The sequence below is a fragment of the Rhinopithecus bieti genome, unplaced genomic scaffold (genome assembly GCF_001698545.2).
Source record: "Rhinopithecus bieti isolate Rb0 unplaced genomic scaffold, ASM169854v2 scaffold_315, whole genome shotgun sequence".
Lineage (NCBI taxonomy): Eukaryota > Metazoa > Chordata > Mammalia > Primates > Cercopithecidae > Rhinopithecus > Rhinopithecus bieti.
This window is the reverse complement of record NW_016803481.1, coordinates 1,582,069-1,597,433: the sequence shown is the minus strand read 5'-3', so window position 1 is coordinate 1,597,433 and position 15,365 is coordinate 1,582,069. Positions and strand designations below refer to the sequence as shown.

Sequence of the window (15,365 nt, the reverse complement as noted above, 5' to 3'; positions counted from 1 at the left end):
GCTGCCATTCCAAAATATAAAACACAGACGTGAGAGTTTTAAAAGCCTAATAGTCAAGGAAGGCCTTAGCACTGAGGCTCTGAGTGGGCACTCGCTGGAAAGGGAAGCTTGAGAGGTAACGACGCCCCAGGTACCAATTCCAAAATGACAAAAAGGGTTCCTATGTTCTCGCTCCTTGAAGAAAGTAGACGAACATGGGAACACGGACTTTACTTTCTTTTTTTTTTTGAGACAGAGTCTTGCTTTGTCAACCAGGTTGGGGTGCAATGGCGCCATGTTGGCTCACTGCAGCCTCCTCCTCCCAGGTCCAAGCAATTCTCCTGCCTCAGCCTCCCAAGTAGCTGGGATTACAGGCGCACGCCACCATGCCGGGCTAATTTTTGCATTTTTGGTAGAGATGGGGTTTCAACATGTTGGCCAGGCTGGTCTCGAACTCCTGGATTCAAGTGATCAGCCCACCTCCGCCTCCCAAAGTGCTGGGATTACAGGCGTGATCCACTGTGCCTGGTCTTTTTTTTTTTTTTTCTATTTAGGAAGTTAAAGTAGAAACACTATTTGGAACTTAAAAGTCATTTGAATGGATCACCACATTTCCCGACAATGCCAAACAAAGGAGAATCACTCCTGAGGGTGAAATGGTTAAAGGAGAAAACTGGTTTGGAACTCAAATGTCACCTCGATGAATGATCACATTCTCTGACAATGCCAAACCGACAGGCAGGGGGGCCTGGCAGGAGGATGAGCGCTACCTGGTGACTCACCTGGCTGGAATCAACATGTCATAAAAAGGCAACAGCTCTCTCCTTGTGGTGGGTAATCGAGGCACCCATACTTAGAGGCTTGCCAGTCAAAATGAACTAACTCCAGCGTTCCATGGTTGGAGCTCAACACCAAGTCAGATGGCTGTGGCCCTGGAGCCCAAAGCCAGTGACCAGTCCCTGCCCATCGCCCATGTGACTAGGTGCCTGCCCCTCTTAGTTTCAGTACCGGGTCTCATTCCTGCTCTGTTCCCCCAAGCCTGAATCTCAGCCCTGGGGCCCGGCCCCCAAGCCTCCCCCAGGTGGGGCCTGGCCAGCCTCTGGGAGCTAATCCCGCCCACAAGGGTGGGGCAGACCCAGCTGGGGAGGGACTCACCAGAACCCCTGGGAAAGGGCCCTGGAGCAGAAAAAGCCCAGCATCTTTAAACGTATCAGCCCCGCTGATATGCAACATGTGGGCCCAGCTCTTGACCATGAACCAAGCCAAATATTAAGTAGCCTAAGAGACCCTACCCTTAATGAATTTGGGGCCTAAATGAGCTACCACCTGATCCACACAGCCAGCACTTGTGTTTAAAAGCACTTAATACGCTCCGAAGCTACATTTATGTACTTGTGTTGTATAATGAGATGAATGAATGAACATTTGCTTCTCTCAGGAAAATGAAAAAAACATTCAGCAATCTGACACTGAAGCCTGATTTTTAAAAAGGGGGTTTTTAGAATGGAGCCCATGAGTTAGATGAATATCCATGTGAAAATTTTCCGTTTTTGACATCAGTTAGATAAGTCAAAATAAAATATGTTATGAATCTAAAAAAAAAAAAAAAAAAAAAATTCGCTAAGTGACTGGAGGTTGAAGGAGACACAAGTTTCACCCCAAAAACAGAAAGTCAGCCTTAGTGAAAAGAGGACAGGCACCATCGGGGAAGATTTAAATACACAGTGGAAAATAAACGGAGCGGAGGAGGGGCTCGCCCAGGGCTCAAACCACTAAGGAAGTGCCTTAAACGTATTTTTCTCTGGAGGAAGCCATTTAAGGAATCTTTATGCCCCAATAACTGTGGGCATGAGAATGAGTTTCGAGACGAAAGAGAGATGGAGAAACAGGCTGAATAAGAGTTCACCCCCACCCCAGCTTAGGATGTTGGGGTGCCACTCTCTGATGCTTTTCCTGAAATGGATGGGGTGGCGGCGTTAATCAGAAGGTGTTCACTGGTGAGGCCATTCTGAGCCCAAGTGACAAAATAAATGTCCACCAATCGCAGACAGCAGCTGGCCCACACTCTCCAAATTCTCACAGAAGGAAGGGATAAAACCAGCACCGGGTGTTCGTGAGCTCTGCCTGCCCCAGGAACACAACCGAGGGGGTTGACACACACGGCCCCGCCACCGCAGGCCGGCAGGTAGACTGGACTTAGTTCAAGGCCAGCAGAAGAGGAGAATCTTTTGAAGAAAAGGCAGTAGGATGTTCCCAAGAAATAAAATCACATATAAGTGGCAAGAGAATAACAGGAACCCTTATATGTAATCTGTGGCCTTTCAAAGGCTGATGTTCATTCAGGAATGTTCTAACAGCTATCACTTATCAAAGACTTAAGTGCCAGTCAACTTGCTGAGCATTTTGCTGACTGTGTCTCATTTAATCCCCCACAAATAACCCATGAGATTATAAATACCATCATCGTTCCCATTTTACAGATGAGCAAACTGAGTCTCAGAGAAGTTTGAGTAAATTTTCCCAAGGCCACAAAGCTAGAAAATGACAGAAGTCAGAATGTGAGCCCAAATGTGTCTGATTCCAAAAGCTGTTTGTTTTGAGACAGGGTCTCCCTCTGTCGCCCAGGCTTGAGTGCAGTGGCACAATTACAGCTCACTGCAGCCTTGACCTCCCAGGTTCAAGCGATCCTGCCACTTCAGCCTCCCAAATAGCTGTGACTAGAGGTGCATGCCACCACACCTGGCTCATTTTTGTATTTTTTGTAGAGACGGGATTTCACCATGTTGCCAAGGCTTTTCTCAAATTCCTGGGCTCAACTGATCCTCCTGCCTCAGCCTTCTAAAGTGCTGGGATTACAGGTGTGAGCCACCAGACCCAGACAAGCTATGTTCTTTCTACTATGTTGTACAGCCAGGAAAAGTATGCATCAAGTGACAGATTAAACTAGATGACCTTGTAGGCTTCCTTGTTTTTAAAAACTTGAGTCACCAAGAGGCTAACGTGGTGTTAGTGGTTGTGGCATGGAACGGGAGATGTGCATTATGACAGCAAAGTATCAAGCATGGGATCCCCAGGATCAGGGCTACAATTCTTCTTATTTCACCTTTTACAAATACCCCAAAGAGAATGCCCAGTGAAACAGTCAGGGCTGCCTTCAGCTCAGACTTCCAGCCGGGCGCAGTGGCTCACGCCTGTAATCCCAGCACTTTGGGAGGCCAAGGCAGAGGATGGCTTGAGCTCAGGCGTTCAAGACCAGCCTGGCCAACATGGCAAAACCTCATCTCTACTAAAAATACAAAAATTAGCCAGGCATGGTGGTGGGCACCTGTAATCCCAGCTACTGGGGAGGCTGAGGCATGAGAATCGCTTGAACCTGGGAGGTTGCAGTGAGTCAAAATCGTGCCACTGCACTCTAGCCTGGATGACAGAGTGAGACCCTATCTCGAAAAAAAAAAAGAAAAAAAAATGGCTCAAACTTCCCCATTGTGACCTTGGCCAAACGAACTCACCTCTCTGTCCCTCAGTTTCCTCACATGCAAAATGAGAAAAAGTACAGATCATATCCCAGAGAATAATTTGGACCTTTAATGAGGGAATGCATTTTTTTTCCAGAAGTGCCTTGATTTTTTTAAGAGTCACCAAGCTCCTCTTTCCTAGAGATTCTGATTCCCCAGGTCAGAGAGGAAACAGTGAGAAAATGCATGCTGGATACTAAGCACTGTGCCTAGCAAAAGTGCACAATAAATACTGACCTGAAAAAAAAAGTAGACACCAAATCCCAGGCAGTGAAGAGCCAAATCTATAGGAAAATTATAGGGAAGAGTTTATGCAAATGCAGGGGAAATACAGTAAATTTTAACATCAACAAGGGCAGTGTAAGAGATGGAAGAAAAAAATCAAAACCATGCAAGAGCTCTATGGAAACAGTCACACCCGGTAAAGAGAACTGATGTCACTGTGGAACGCACTGTCATCTACAGTGGCCACGAAGGCCAAAAAGGAAAAAGACATTTTGTCCAGTGCCACTGCAAAAGCACTAAAACAAAAAGAAGCACACTGCCCACCCCCATCCTACAAAATCAACCGCACTGGGAACACTGGTTATTGCCCATCAAGAAAGATGAGGCCAGGTATGGAGGCTCACACCTGTAACCCCAGCACTTTGGGAGGCCGAGGCAGAGGATGGCTTGAGCTCAGGAGTTCAAGACCAGCCTGGGCAACACAGGCAGACCCCATCTCTACAAAAAATACAAACATTAGCCAGGCGTGGTAGCATGTGCCTATAGACCCAGTTACTCAGGAGGCTAAGGTGGGAGGATCACTTGAGACTGGGAGATAGAGGCTGCAGTGAGTTGTGATCGTGCCATGCATTCCAGCCTGGACAACAGAGTAAGACCCTGTCTCAGGGTGGGAGGCGGGAAAAAAAAAGATGACTTATAAGGCCAGAGGACCGCTAACCTAAATGTGCTGTATGACAGGGAGGGCAAGCTAAGAAGGCAGTGCTCTTCAGGACAAAGGATCAAGGGCAGGAGGGCCCCAAGAGAATCCACCAAGTAGGAGAGAGGAGTAGAATGCCGACTTGGTCACCAAATACTGAAATGACCGAAAAGGGAGGCCCTGCTAACATCAGCTGGAGACCAGAGAGGGAATGCTAGAATACCCCAATGAAGGCAAATAAAGTGCATACTGTGTTTGGACAGTGAATGAATGCACGAGTGGGGTCACCCTAGGGTCCAACTAGCACTGCTTCATAACAGACTGCATGGAGATCTGAAGTTGAATGCATGTAAAACCGTGAAGGCTGCAAAGGGGCCTCTGCCTCTCCTCACCCAGGTGGCAGGGACACCGGCCCACAACCGGCCGCAAAGCTGTCTTCAGGAGGGCCACAGCCACTCCCTCCCTTGCCACACTGGCTCCTAAATGCATGGGTTTGATCTGATAGGATTAACTCTCATGTTTTCCACGAGTTCTGTAGAGAGCTAGAAATGAAGGCCAGAAATGTAAATAACAGAGGCACACGCCATTCTTCTGTAATTAACATAAACTGCTAATAACAGCCACGTGGCAGCATTCTAGATGCCTTTAAAGAACACCATGCTTCCAAACGCCTCACACTTTGCTTGAGTGTTTAGGCCACACTGGATTACAAAGGCAGCCTGGAGAAGAACCGCAGGTGCGGTGAAGGTCTCCAGGTCAAGCGAACTGAGTTTAGAATTTCCCATCCAGAGTCCACAATGGGCTGCCTGTTCAGCCTGTGATTCTTTTCCACACAACGGCTATCAACATATGGGTCAAAGTCCTCAGGGGTTGGGGGACGGGGACCAGGCAGAATTAACTAGGAGGCCCAGAAGAGCCCTTCCCAACACCAACCCTTCCCACAGACCAGCAACGGTATGTGCGACCTGTGAGGCCAGTGAGCACCCATCTAACACACTCTAAATTCTGCCCCCTCGTCTTCAAATAACTGCTTAATGTCTGAGCACAGAGCAGGCATTCCCCGGTCTACAGTAACTCTAAGCGAGGAACTGACCCCATGATGCATCTTTGTTAGAATGTACAATTCAAGAACCCTATGGCCCAGCAGTTCCACTTTCTCGGTACCTACCCTACAGAAAACTCATAGGTGCTATAGAGGTCTGTGCAGCAATGTTTTTTGGTAACAGCGTTTTTAACAGTAAAGGATCTGGAAATGACTGAAGTGCCCATGAATTAGGGAAAGGTGAAGTAACTGTGTAGCCTTCTAATTGTAAGGGAGACTGGGCAGGAGTTAAACAAAATCAAGACCTTTGTGTAGGGGCCGGGAACTATCACCAAGCACCCTGTTGAGGGAGGGAGAGGCAATTCAGTAAAGAGACCTTATGTAATCTGCAGTCAATGCACTTAACTTTTTGTAAGTCCTAGAGGTATAGATGTGAGTATGTGAGGCATCTGAAGAACAGCAAGTCCATGAAAGTGCTCCACCTCTGGGGAAGGGGCTGGGATTAGAAACAGTCATCAAGGAAGACTTTCTGCTTGCTCGAGAAGTTTTGCATTTTTCCCCCACGGAGAATGTGTTCATATACTAACTTGTGCAATGAACATTTCATTTAAATTTTTTTTAAAAAAAGAAAAGAAACAGGCCCTGTTCAATGCATTTCAATAATATGTTAGGGGGCAATTTCACCCTGAATCTGGCCCATGCTTCCCAGGGGCTGTGAGCTGGGCAGTGCACATCTGCGTTTCCAGTCAGCAGTGGGCTTTGCAGCACAGATCTTGTTTCAATATTATAAGCCCAACTCTGCAACTCTGTGGATTGTTAAATTTATATGCTAGTTCAAGGAAAAGGCAGGGAAAAAAGAGAAAGTATGTCAATGGGACTTCTGGTCATTAAAAGGGATGTCCTAGGAGCAATTCCAGTTCTTCTAACCCAGCACTGCAGCACTCCAACACAACACACAGGTTTCCTAATAAGCCAGCCCTTGCCCAATCACACTTCCTCCACACCAGGCCTAGCTGCCTGTGGTTTCGACTCTTTCAGCTGGGAATCAGGATTCCTAACTTAAATCCAAATCCCCTGAGCTAATGAGAAAAAAGAATCTGAACATCCCATTGCACGAAGTCTAATAAAACATGATTATTCACTCACTGGGGACTCCTAACCATATAGGATACTGCTTTTTAAACACAGACACACACCCCCTCCCCCTCCTCAAAGCACCACCTATAGAGTAATTAGAAACACAAATTGGCTGTGCACAGGTAGCTCATGCCTGTAATCCCAGCACTTTGGGAGCCCAAGGTAGGAGAATCAGTTAAGGCCAGGAGTTCGAGACCAGACTGAGCAACATAGTGAGACCCTGTCTCTACAAAAAATTTTAAAATTAGCTGGGTGTGGTGGTGCCTACCTGTGGTCCCAGCTGCTTGGGAGGCTGAGGTGGGAGAATGGCTTGAGCCTGGGGAGGTCAAGGCTGCAGTGAGCCGTGATTGTGCCACTGTACTCCAGCCTAGGAAACAGAGCAAGACTGACTAAAAAAAAAGAGAGACAGAGAGAGAGAGACAAATTATAATATTTAGAACCTACTGCAAAACTAACTTATGGCAATAGAAATCAGATTTGTGGTACTTCTGGTTGGGGGTGGGGCTTCTCTGGAAATGGTCATGAGGAACTCATCTAGGGTGATGGAAATGTTCTGTCTCCATATGTACGTGTCGAAACTGATTAAACAGCACACTTAAGATCTGTGCTGTATGTAAATTACACCTCAATTAAAAAAATATCTCCTCACACACAGTTTCTCTCCGGCTGCAGCAGAACTCTGAGCTGTCCTATCAGACTTCGGAAATCTCTGTTGTGCTATGCAAGGAGCATGAGTACCATGGCGACAGTCACCATAAAAATAGATAACAAGATTAAAATGGACGCAGGACACATGAATTTAAGAACAGCACACCAAGAGCGATTCATTTTCAGCAGAAGAAAAATAGAGGAGAGGGAGTTTTCAATTCCTCCGGCACTCTGACAAGCAGCCACTGACTGAATGTGGTTGTTTTTACTAAGAGAGTTGTATATGGTTTCCTGATACTCAAAGGACAAAAAAGCTGACAACTGGGTTTTTTTGTTTTGTTTTTCTTTTTCCTTTTCTTTTTGTTGCCCAGGCTGGAGTGAAGTGGCACCAGCACAGCTCACTGTAGCCTTAACCTCCCCGGGTTCAGGTGATCCTCCTCCCTCAGCCTCCCAAGTAGCTACAACTGCAGGTGCACGCCACCACGCCCAGCTCATTTTTGCATTTTTTATAGAGATGGGGTTTCACCATGTTGCCCAGGCTGGTCTCAAACTGCTGGGCTCAATTAATCCTCCTACCTCAGCCTCTCAAAGCAGCTGGGACCACAGGTAGTCTCAAAGTGCTTGGATTACAAGAGTGAGCCACCATGCCCAGCTGAGAACTATTATTTCTTACCATATTTTGCTTTTTCTAAAAAAAAGGCCGGGCTCACACATGTAATCCCAGCACTTTGAGAGGCTGAGGTGGGAGGATCACCTGAGGTCAGGAGTTCAAGACCAGCCTGGCCATCATGGTGAAACCCTGTCTCTACTAAAAAATACAAAAATTAGCTGGGCGGCCGGGCGCGGTGGCTCAAGCCTGTAATCCCAGCACTTTGGGAGGCGAGTGGGGCGGATCCACGAGGTCAGGAGATCAAGACCCACTCCGCGTAACACTGTGAAACCCCATCTCTACTAAAAATACACAAAAACTAGCCGGGGGAGATGGCGGGGTGGCCTGTTAGTCCCCAGCTACTCGGGAGGCTGAGGCAGGGAGAATGCGGTGAACCCGGAGCACGAGCTTGCAGTGGAGCTGAGATCCCGGCCCATGCACTCCAGCCCGGGCGACAGAGTGAGACTGCGTCTCAAAAAAAAAAAAAAAAGAAAAAAAAAAATTAGCGCTGGGCCATGGTAGCGGGAGAGGCCTATAATCCCAGCTACTCAGGAGGGCTGAGCAGGGAGAATTGCTTGGACCCAGGAGGCAGAGGTTGCAGTGAGCTGAGATCACCACCCCACTGGCACTCCAGCCTGGGCAACCAGAGCCAGACTCTGTCTCAAAAAAAGTCTCAAAAAAAAAAAAAAAAAGGACTTGTTAGCCTAACTTTCCCCCAAACCCACTATATGTAGCCCAGGGAACCAAATCACAGCAATTCAACAAGCACAGTTGATGTGACAGACACCATGTGAGGCACAAATGATACAGAGACAAAGGAGACTCAGGCCTGTCATCAAGTGTACAAAAATTTTCAACTCTAGTTCTAAATAACTAGGTCCTGCCTATGCTTTTCACATATATCTAAAACTGCCATTTGTTAAGTCAGCGCACCCCAAAATTGCTTCATCCCATATAAAGAGAGCACTTTCTTGCCAAATACTGATTTCTCAAATGCCAAAATGCAAGTATAAATCACGTGGAGACAAAAATCATCTTACCATATTCTCCAAAGATGCGATAAACCTCTATTCTCTTTGCAGAGCTAAGAAACTTTTGCTAAGTGATTTAGCCCTAGCAGTGACCTGCACAACAACAAAAGTAATCCAAAAATATCAGGAAGAGGAATCTAAAAGTTTTAAATAATCAGGGCGGATTCTAAATAAAGCATATATTTCAGTGAAAGTTAAGCAGAATTAAACTAAAAAAAAAATTCGTATGTAAGCTATAAGTAATATATATGCCAAAATTTTTTAAAAATTTAAGCCAGGAGCAGTGGCTCATGCCTGTAGTCCCAACACTTTAGGAGGCTAAGGTGGGAGGATCCCTTGAGCCCAGTGGGTCGAGGCCGCAGTGAACCATGATTGCGCCACTGCATTCCAGCCTCGCAACAGAGTAAGATCCTGTCTCAAAAAAAAATTTTTTTAATTCAAATTACAAATGTATTGTCTGATATAAACATATGCTTTCCTGGAAAATCCCACTTTAAAACATCTTTAAACTGATCTGCCCTGTATTCTCTTTATCGCTAAACTGCAGAGCAATCAGAGGGCTCCGTCTCATCACTGGTGTCAGGATGGTGTTGAGCAAGTGCTCCTGGTGATACAAATCCACAGTGGGGGACATGAAGTGGGAAGAGACATTCAAGGTCACTCCATGTCCTCCACGGCCAAGCAGAGGACCCAGCACCCACTAACAGCCCCCTCTTGATTTAGTCATCATCCCAAATAGAAGTGACATGATGATCCCACTATTCTTTTTTTTTTTTTTTTGAGAGCTGGAGTCTCATTCTGTTGCCCTGGCTGGTGTGCAGTGGCGTGATCTCGGCTCACTATAACCTTTGCCTCCTTGGTTCAAGCGATTCTCCTGCCTCAGCCTCCTGAGTAGCTGGGATTACAGGCAAGCAACACTACACCCAGCTACTTTTTGCATTTTTAGTAGAGACGAGGTTTCACCATGTTGGCCAGGCTGGTCTTGAACTTCTGGCCTCCAGCGATCCATCCGCCTCGGCCTCCCAAAGTGCTAGGATTACAGGCGTGTGCCACCGCGCCCAGCATGATCCCACTACCCTTCTACATGTCAATCTGTGTTGTTTATTATTATTGGCCATTTCCCCTCCTCCAACTTCTCGCTTTTCCTAAGGACAGAATTTAATTTTCAGCAGCCCTAGGGTCACAAACTGAGTTCTGACCTGACTTAAAATAGTTCTCATCCTTTCTTTGTTTCCTCTTTTTGAGTCAAGGTCTCATTCTGTCACCCAGGCTGGAGTGCAGTGGTGCCACGATCATGGCTCACTGCAGCCTCAAACTCCTAGGCCCAAGTGAGCCTCCGACCTCAGCCTCCTAAGTAGCTGGGATCACGGGCAGGTGTGCCATTATGCTTGACTAGTTTTTCTATTTTTTCACAGACAAGTTCTCTCTCTGTTGCCCAAGCCAGTCTTGAATTCCTGGGCTCAAGCAATCCACCCACCTCAGTCTCTCAAAGTGCTGAGACTACAGGCGTGAGTCAATGCACCTCGCCTGTTTTTTGTTTTGTTTTTTCCATCCTTTCTAAAATGATCCCAGAAGGGTCTCTCAAAAATGCTGGGACCTATTTATAAACATTTTTTAAAGAACACACTTGATGATATTGACTCAAATAGTTGCCACTGGAGGGTAAAGCCCCTATTCTGTCTGTCTTTCAGCTTTGACAAGTCACGTATTAAATAACTGACCCTAGAAATTGGAAGAGACTTTGGAGGTCAGCCTAATTCCCGTCCTTCTCTTCTACCGCATTCCTAATCAACAGCATTCAGCCCTACTTGAATACCGCCAACAGTGGTAAGCTCACTACTTCCTGGGCAGACATTTCCTCTGTTGGACAGATCTGCCAGTTAGAAAATCCTTTTTCATATTGAACTGAAATCTGCTGTCCCGCTCTTTCAGATTAAAGGAGACCTCAAAGTCTATGAATTTCAGCATGATCACTGATCATTCTACAGACAAGGAATCACGTAATCATGCCATAAATGAGAAATCTGCAGCTACAGAGAATAACGTGACTGTTCCATCTACTGGTTGTATTCCAACACCAGGAGCAAAAATGAACGTCTCCTCCTTCCTACGTCTGATAACCAGGAAAATATTTGAAGGTGCTACTGTGTACCCAAAGCATAAATGTAGTTCAGTTATTCCCTATCATACAGCATCCTAGACTCCTTTCCAGGATCAAGTCTTGCTTGCTCATGTCCCTATTAACTCTTGGCTCTCTGGTGTCCAAATGTCACCTGACCAGCCAACGTCATTAAGACTAGATCTTATGATTAGATCGCTGAATTTCTGATTCCATTATAAACTGCATTCAATTTTTTTAAAGCCGTATCTTAGAGCTAAGCTCAGGGGCCCATGTTGGTAGACCCAGCCACTTGGGAGGCTGAGGCAGGAAGATCACTTCAGCCCAGGAGTTCGAATCCAGCCAGGACAACATGGCAAGACTCATGACTCTCTGAAAAAAATAAAATAAAACAAATAAAATATAAACCAAAAATAAAAGCCTTACCCACTCAAGGCTTACAGTGAACTGATGAACAACAGAAAAATCCCAATGCTTTTTTTTCTCCATGCCCTGCCCCTCCTCAGTGGACTGCGCCAACCTGGGGTCAAGGACTCTGTCTTCAACTGTGACTCTAGTTCCTAACCTTGAGCTTGACACACAGCGAGCAGGCACTCAAGATTAATCACTGAATGAATCATCTTCTTTACCCTATCTTGTCCCTGAATCATAAAAGTTCTAAAATTGCAGATGTCCCCACTGTGGAATATATACACAACTATAGAAAAGACAAGTAATACAAACTTTAAAAAAAAAAAAAAGTTGCATACCTCAATCCATCCAGAAGCAACCGGTATTCGTATTTTGATATTACTATTATTGGTGTATTTCCTTCCAATTATTTTCTAAACACATTGCTTTTTTAACATTTGAAAATGTAGATGTCCCTTAACTTCTGGCGAAAACATTTTTCCCTGTTATTTTAAAGCTATTCCTAAACATTATTTTTCATAATTTCATAACACTCTATTTTAAAGACATCAGAATTCACTTATTTATTACCTCTAGCCCACACCATTGGATATTTAGGTTATTCCCAAGTTTTTACTATAGTTTTAAAAAAAATCTGAATAATCTCTGTGCATAAATCATCAACATTGTGGATATGGTCTCAGCTACATCCCCAGAAGTGATCTTATCTTATCAGGATACATGAACATCTCAGAATGCCACAATTCAAATTTTTAAACCTAAATAAGACTTTAAATTCATCCCTGAGTTTTTTTGTTTTCTTTTTAATGTGTACCCCTAAATTCTAGACGACTCTAAACCTTGATTTGTCTGCAAAACCAGCAATCCCTCCCACTTCTGCGCCACTAACAAATCTGATGAACGTGCCTTCTGTATCTTCACTGCCAACACTGGGAAAATGTTGAACAGATCAAGGCCAAGAATAGAACCCTACTGTACTCATTTTCAGATCTCCTTCCAGGCTGCCTCAGTGCCAATAATTAACAGTTTCACATAGGATTGTTAAATTAAATTAATAACACCATCCAGCCCACGTCTTACCACTTATGATTTAATATGGACCATCATACCTCAAGAAACTGTTAAATACTTTACTGAAGCCAAAATGTACCATAGTCGCTGCACTATTCTCTGGTCTAGTAAACAAATCACCACATAAGACAGGAAATAGATTTAATTCGATATGATTCAGCTGGCTTCTGGTTATCCTTGCATCCTATAGCCATACATTGTTAAACAAAATGCACTTCAGTTTCATTTTGTTAATGTTTCAAAAGCAGTATACTTTTTGAGACAGGGTCTCACTCTGTTGCCCAGGCTGGAGTGCAATGACATGATCTCAGCTCAATGCAGACTCCAGTTTCTGCAGGGCTCAAGCAAGCCTCCTGCCTCAGCCTCCTGAGTAGCTGGGAATACAGGCAGGCATGCACCAGCACACTCTGCTAGTTTGTTTTTGTTTTTTGTTTTTTTGTTTTTGATTGAGTCTCGCTCTGTCGCCCAGAGTGGAGTACAGTGGTGCGATCTTGGCTCACTGCAACCTCGGCCTTCTGGGTTCACGCAATTCTCCTGCCTCAGCCTCCCGAGTAGCTTGGACTACAGGCGCCCACCACCATGCCTGGCTAATTTTTTGTATTTTTAGTAGAGACGGGGTTTCAACCTGTTAGCCAGGATGGTCTCGATCTCCTGACCTCATGATCTGCCCGCCTCAGCCTCCCAAAGTGCTGGGATTACAGGCATGAGCCACTGCGCCCGGCCCCAGCTAGATTTTTTTCTTTTGTAGAGACAGGGTCTCAACTATGTCGCCCAGGCTGGCCTCCAACTCCAGGGCCCAAGCAATCCTCCTGCCTCATCCTCCCAAAGTGCTAGGATTACAGGCATGAGCCACTACAGCTGGATCAGTATTTTTAAATAATTGAATTTAGTCCCACCTGTAAACAGCAGGGTGACTATTGGTCAGTCTCTCTCACCAGTGGCTCATCTGGGGCAGGCTCTCAGTCTTGGGTGGTAAATCAGACTATTCTAGGTCACAGAGTCCTGAACCTACTCACTTCTACTGGACCCCAAATCAGCCTCGTTTGCTGGGAGCCATTTGGATCGATACCAAGCTCCTGAGAATTGTACATCATATGGCATTTGATGGCTGTGACTCACAACTCACCAAGATAGGACCTCAACATCACTCTCAGAGATCCCTGCCAGTCAGAAGCGGAAAATGGGAAGGCTGGGGAAATCTTGGGGTCACTTGAAACTTGCCTTCCTATGAAGAACACAGGTCAAAGCCCTTTATAATTCCATTCCCATCATCATAAAAATATTTCAAAGTCCCAGCCAGCAGCTCCTCAAAAAGTGCTGTTGACTTGCCTAAAACAAATCCGGTGCACAGAAATATCTCGGATTCCATAATGCCACACTCCTACCCGGAATCCTCAATGGTCACCCAGAGCCCATGACAGCAATCCTGAATTTCCTGGCCCGGCATTCGAGTCTCTTGAAAACTGAGGTCGCAGAGCAAAACGCCTACAGTACTAAGTGGAGAAAGGAAAGTGACTGGACTGTAGCAAAAGGAAGCCCGGGGAACATGAGCCTGTCTCCTGTCCATAGGGGACAGCCTTCTCAGCTTGAGATGAACACCAGATTTGACTCTTTAAAAGAGCTGCAAATTCAGAGATTTTTCTGGATTTTTTCCCAATTTTTAAACAACTTTTTGTAGTCCAAACTAGGACACATCCGTATGCTTAAAGCACTCCCTGGCCACCGGTTTACCACCTTTGCCCTATATATGACCCCAGCCCACTTTAACAACTTGATTTCTCCCTAATCTCTAACAAGAACCCTCTATTCTTCTCTCTTACACAATCTTAGACTTTACACATTCCTAACTCCAAGGCTTTGCCCACTCTACACCTTCCCACATCTGTAGCACCCTGAGACACCAAAAACAGTTCAGCCTAGACTTCCCTTGTCCCCAGACGTTTTTCCAAGCCACACCAGCACAGAACACGCCCCCCTCCTCTGAACCCCACAGATAGTTATTCTTCATGTTGGCATTTAATCATCTTGGCTTGCTCCTTAATCAAGGTGTCTCTCATCTTTCCAAAGAGACTGTAAATCTTCCACCCTTCCTCATGCTTTCTTCCACCTTCAGTACTACAGTAGCTCTTCAAAAAGCTTAATAAATACTCACTGAATGCGAAAACTCTCTGTATTTTTCAAACTGTGGGTTATGATCCATTAGAGAACGATTAGATCAACTTAGTGGGAGACAATAGGTTTTTAAATGAAAAATAGACTAGAAAATAGAAACATCAGAGATGACACCAAGCAAAGGGAGGTAGGTATTTTAGGAACTTACATTAGATTTTTATAAACATGATTGTATGTACCAAGTCACATGTAAATTTTATTTCTTAATGTAAGTCACAGTCAAAACAGTAGACACTGCTTTACAATGAGTAAATTAGCTTGACCACTGCTTCATGCAATTACTCTTTGGACAGTCAGACACACTCCATAAAGAAAAATATCTGACTCCCAAGTCCTCTTCTACTAGTTCACTGATCCTGCATCTCAGAGAAACAAGGAGGCTAAGTAACAGTAATTACATTCTCAGCTCATTCCACAACTTTCTGCAATCATCATTCAAATTCAGATGTTGCAAGTCGAGGCTTGGGGAATTTGTTCAGCAAATCACTCTGTGTCACCCTTGCAACATGAACAGAGCTCAGGAAAAAAGGCACCAGCTCCCCTCTACCTGCAGGGTGCCAGGCTCTGGTTGGAACAGCCCTGGGAATCACAATATTCTTGGGGTTAATGTCCTCCTCCCCTACTCTCTCACTCCTACCCCCAACCCTCCACCCTCCACCCTCCACCCTC

The 15,365-nt window shown here is 45.3% G+C and overlaps 1 protein-coding gene across 7 annotated transcripts in view; it reads right to left on the bottom strand.

Moving 5' to 3' along the window:
- ZNF395 (zinc finger protein 395) overlaps positions 1 to 15,365 on the bottom strand; it is a 44,777-nt gene that overhangs the window by 23,787 nt on the left and 5,625 nt on the right. Inside the window, exon 1 of one of the 7 annotated variants that reach the window (XM_017884836.1) lies at positions 6,864 to 6,981. The exons of 5 other annotated variants lie outside the window; for them this stretch is intronic. The gene's annotated coding sequence lies outside the window, so the exon portion shown is untranslated. Of the gene's footprint in view, positions 1 to 6,863; positions 6,982 to 15,365 lie in introns of those variants that run through there. One more of the 7 variants, XM_017884815.1, reaches the window with a different exon arrangement.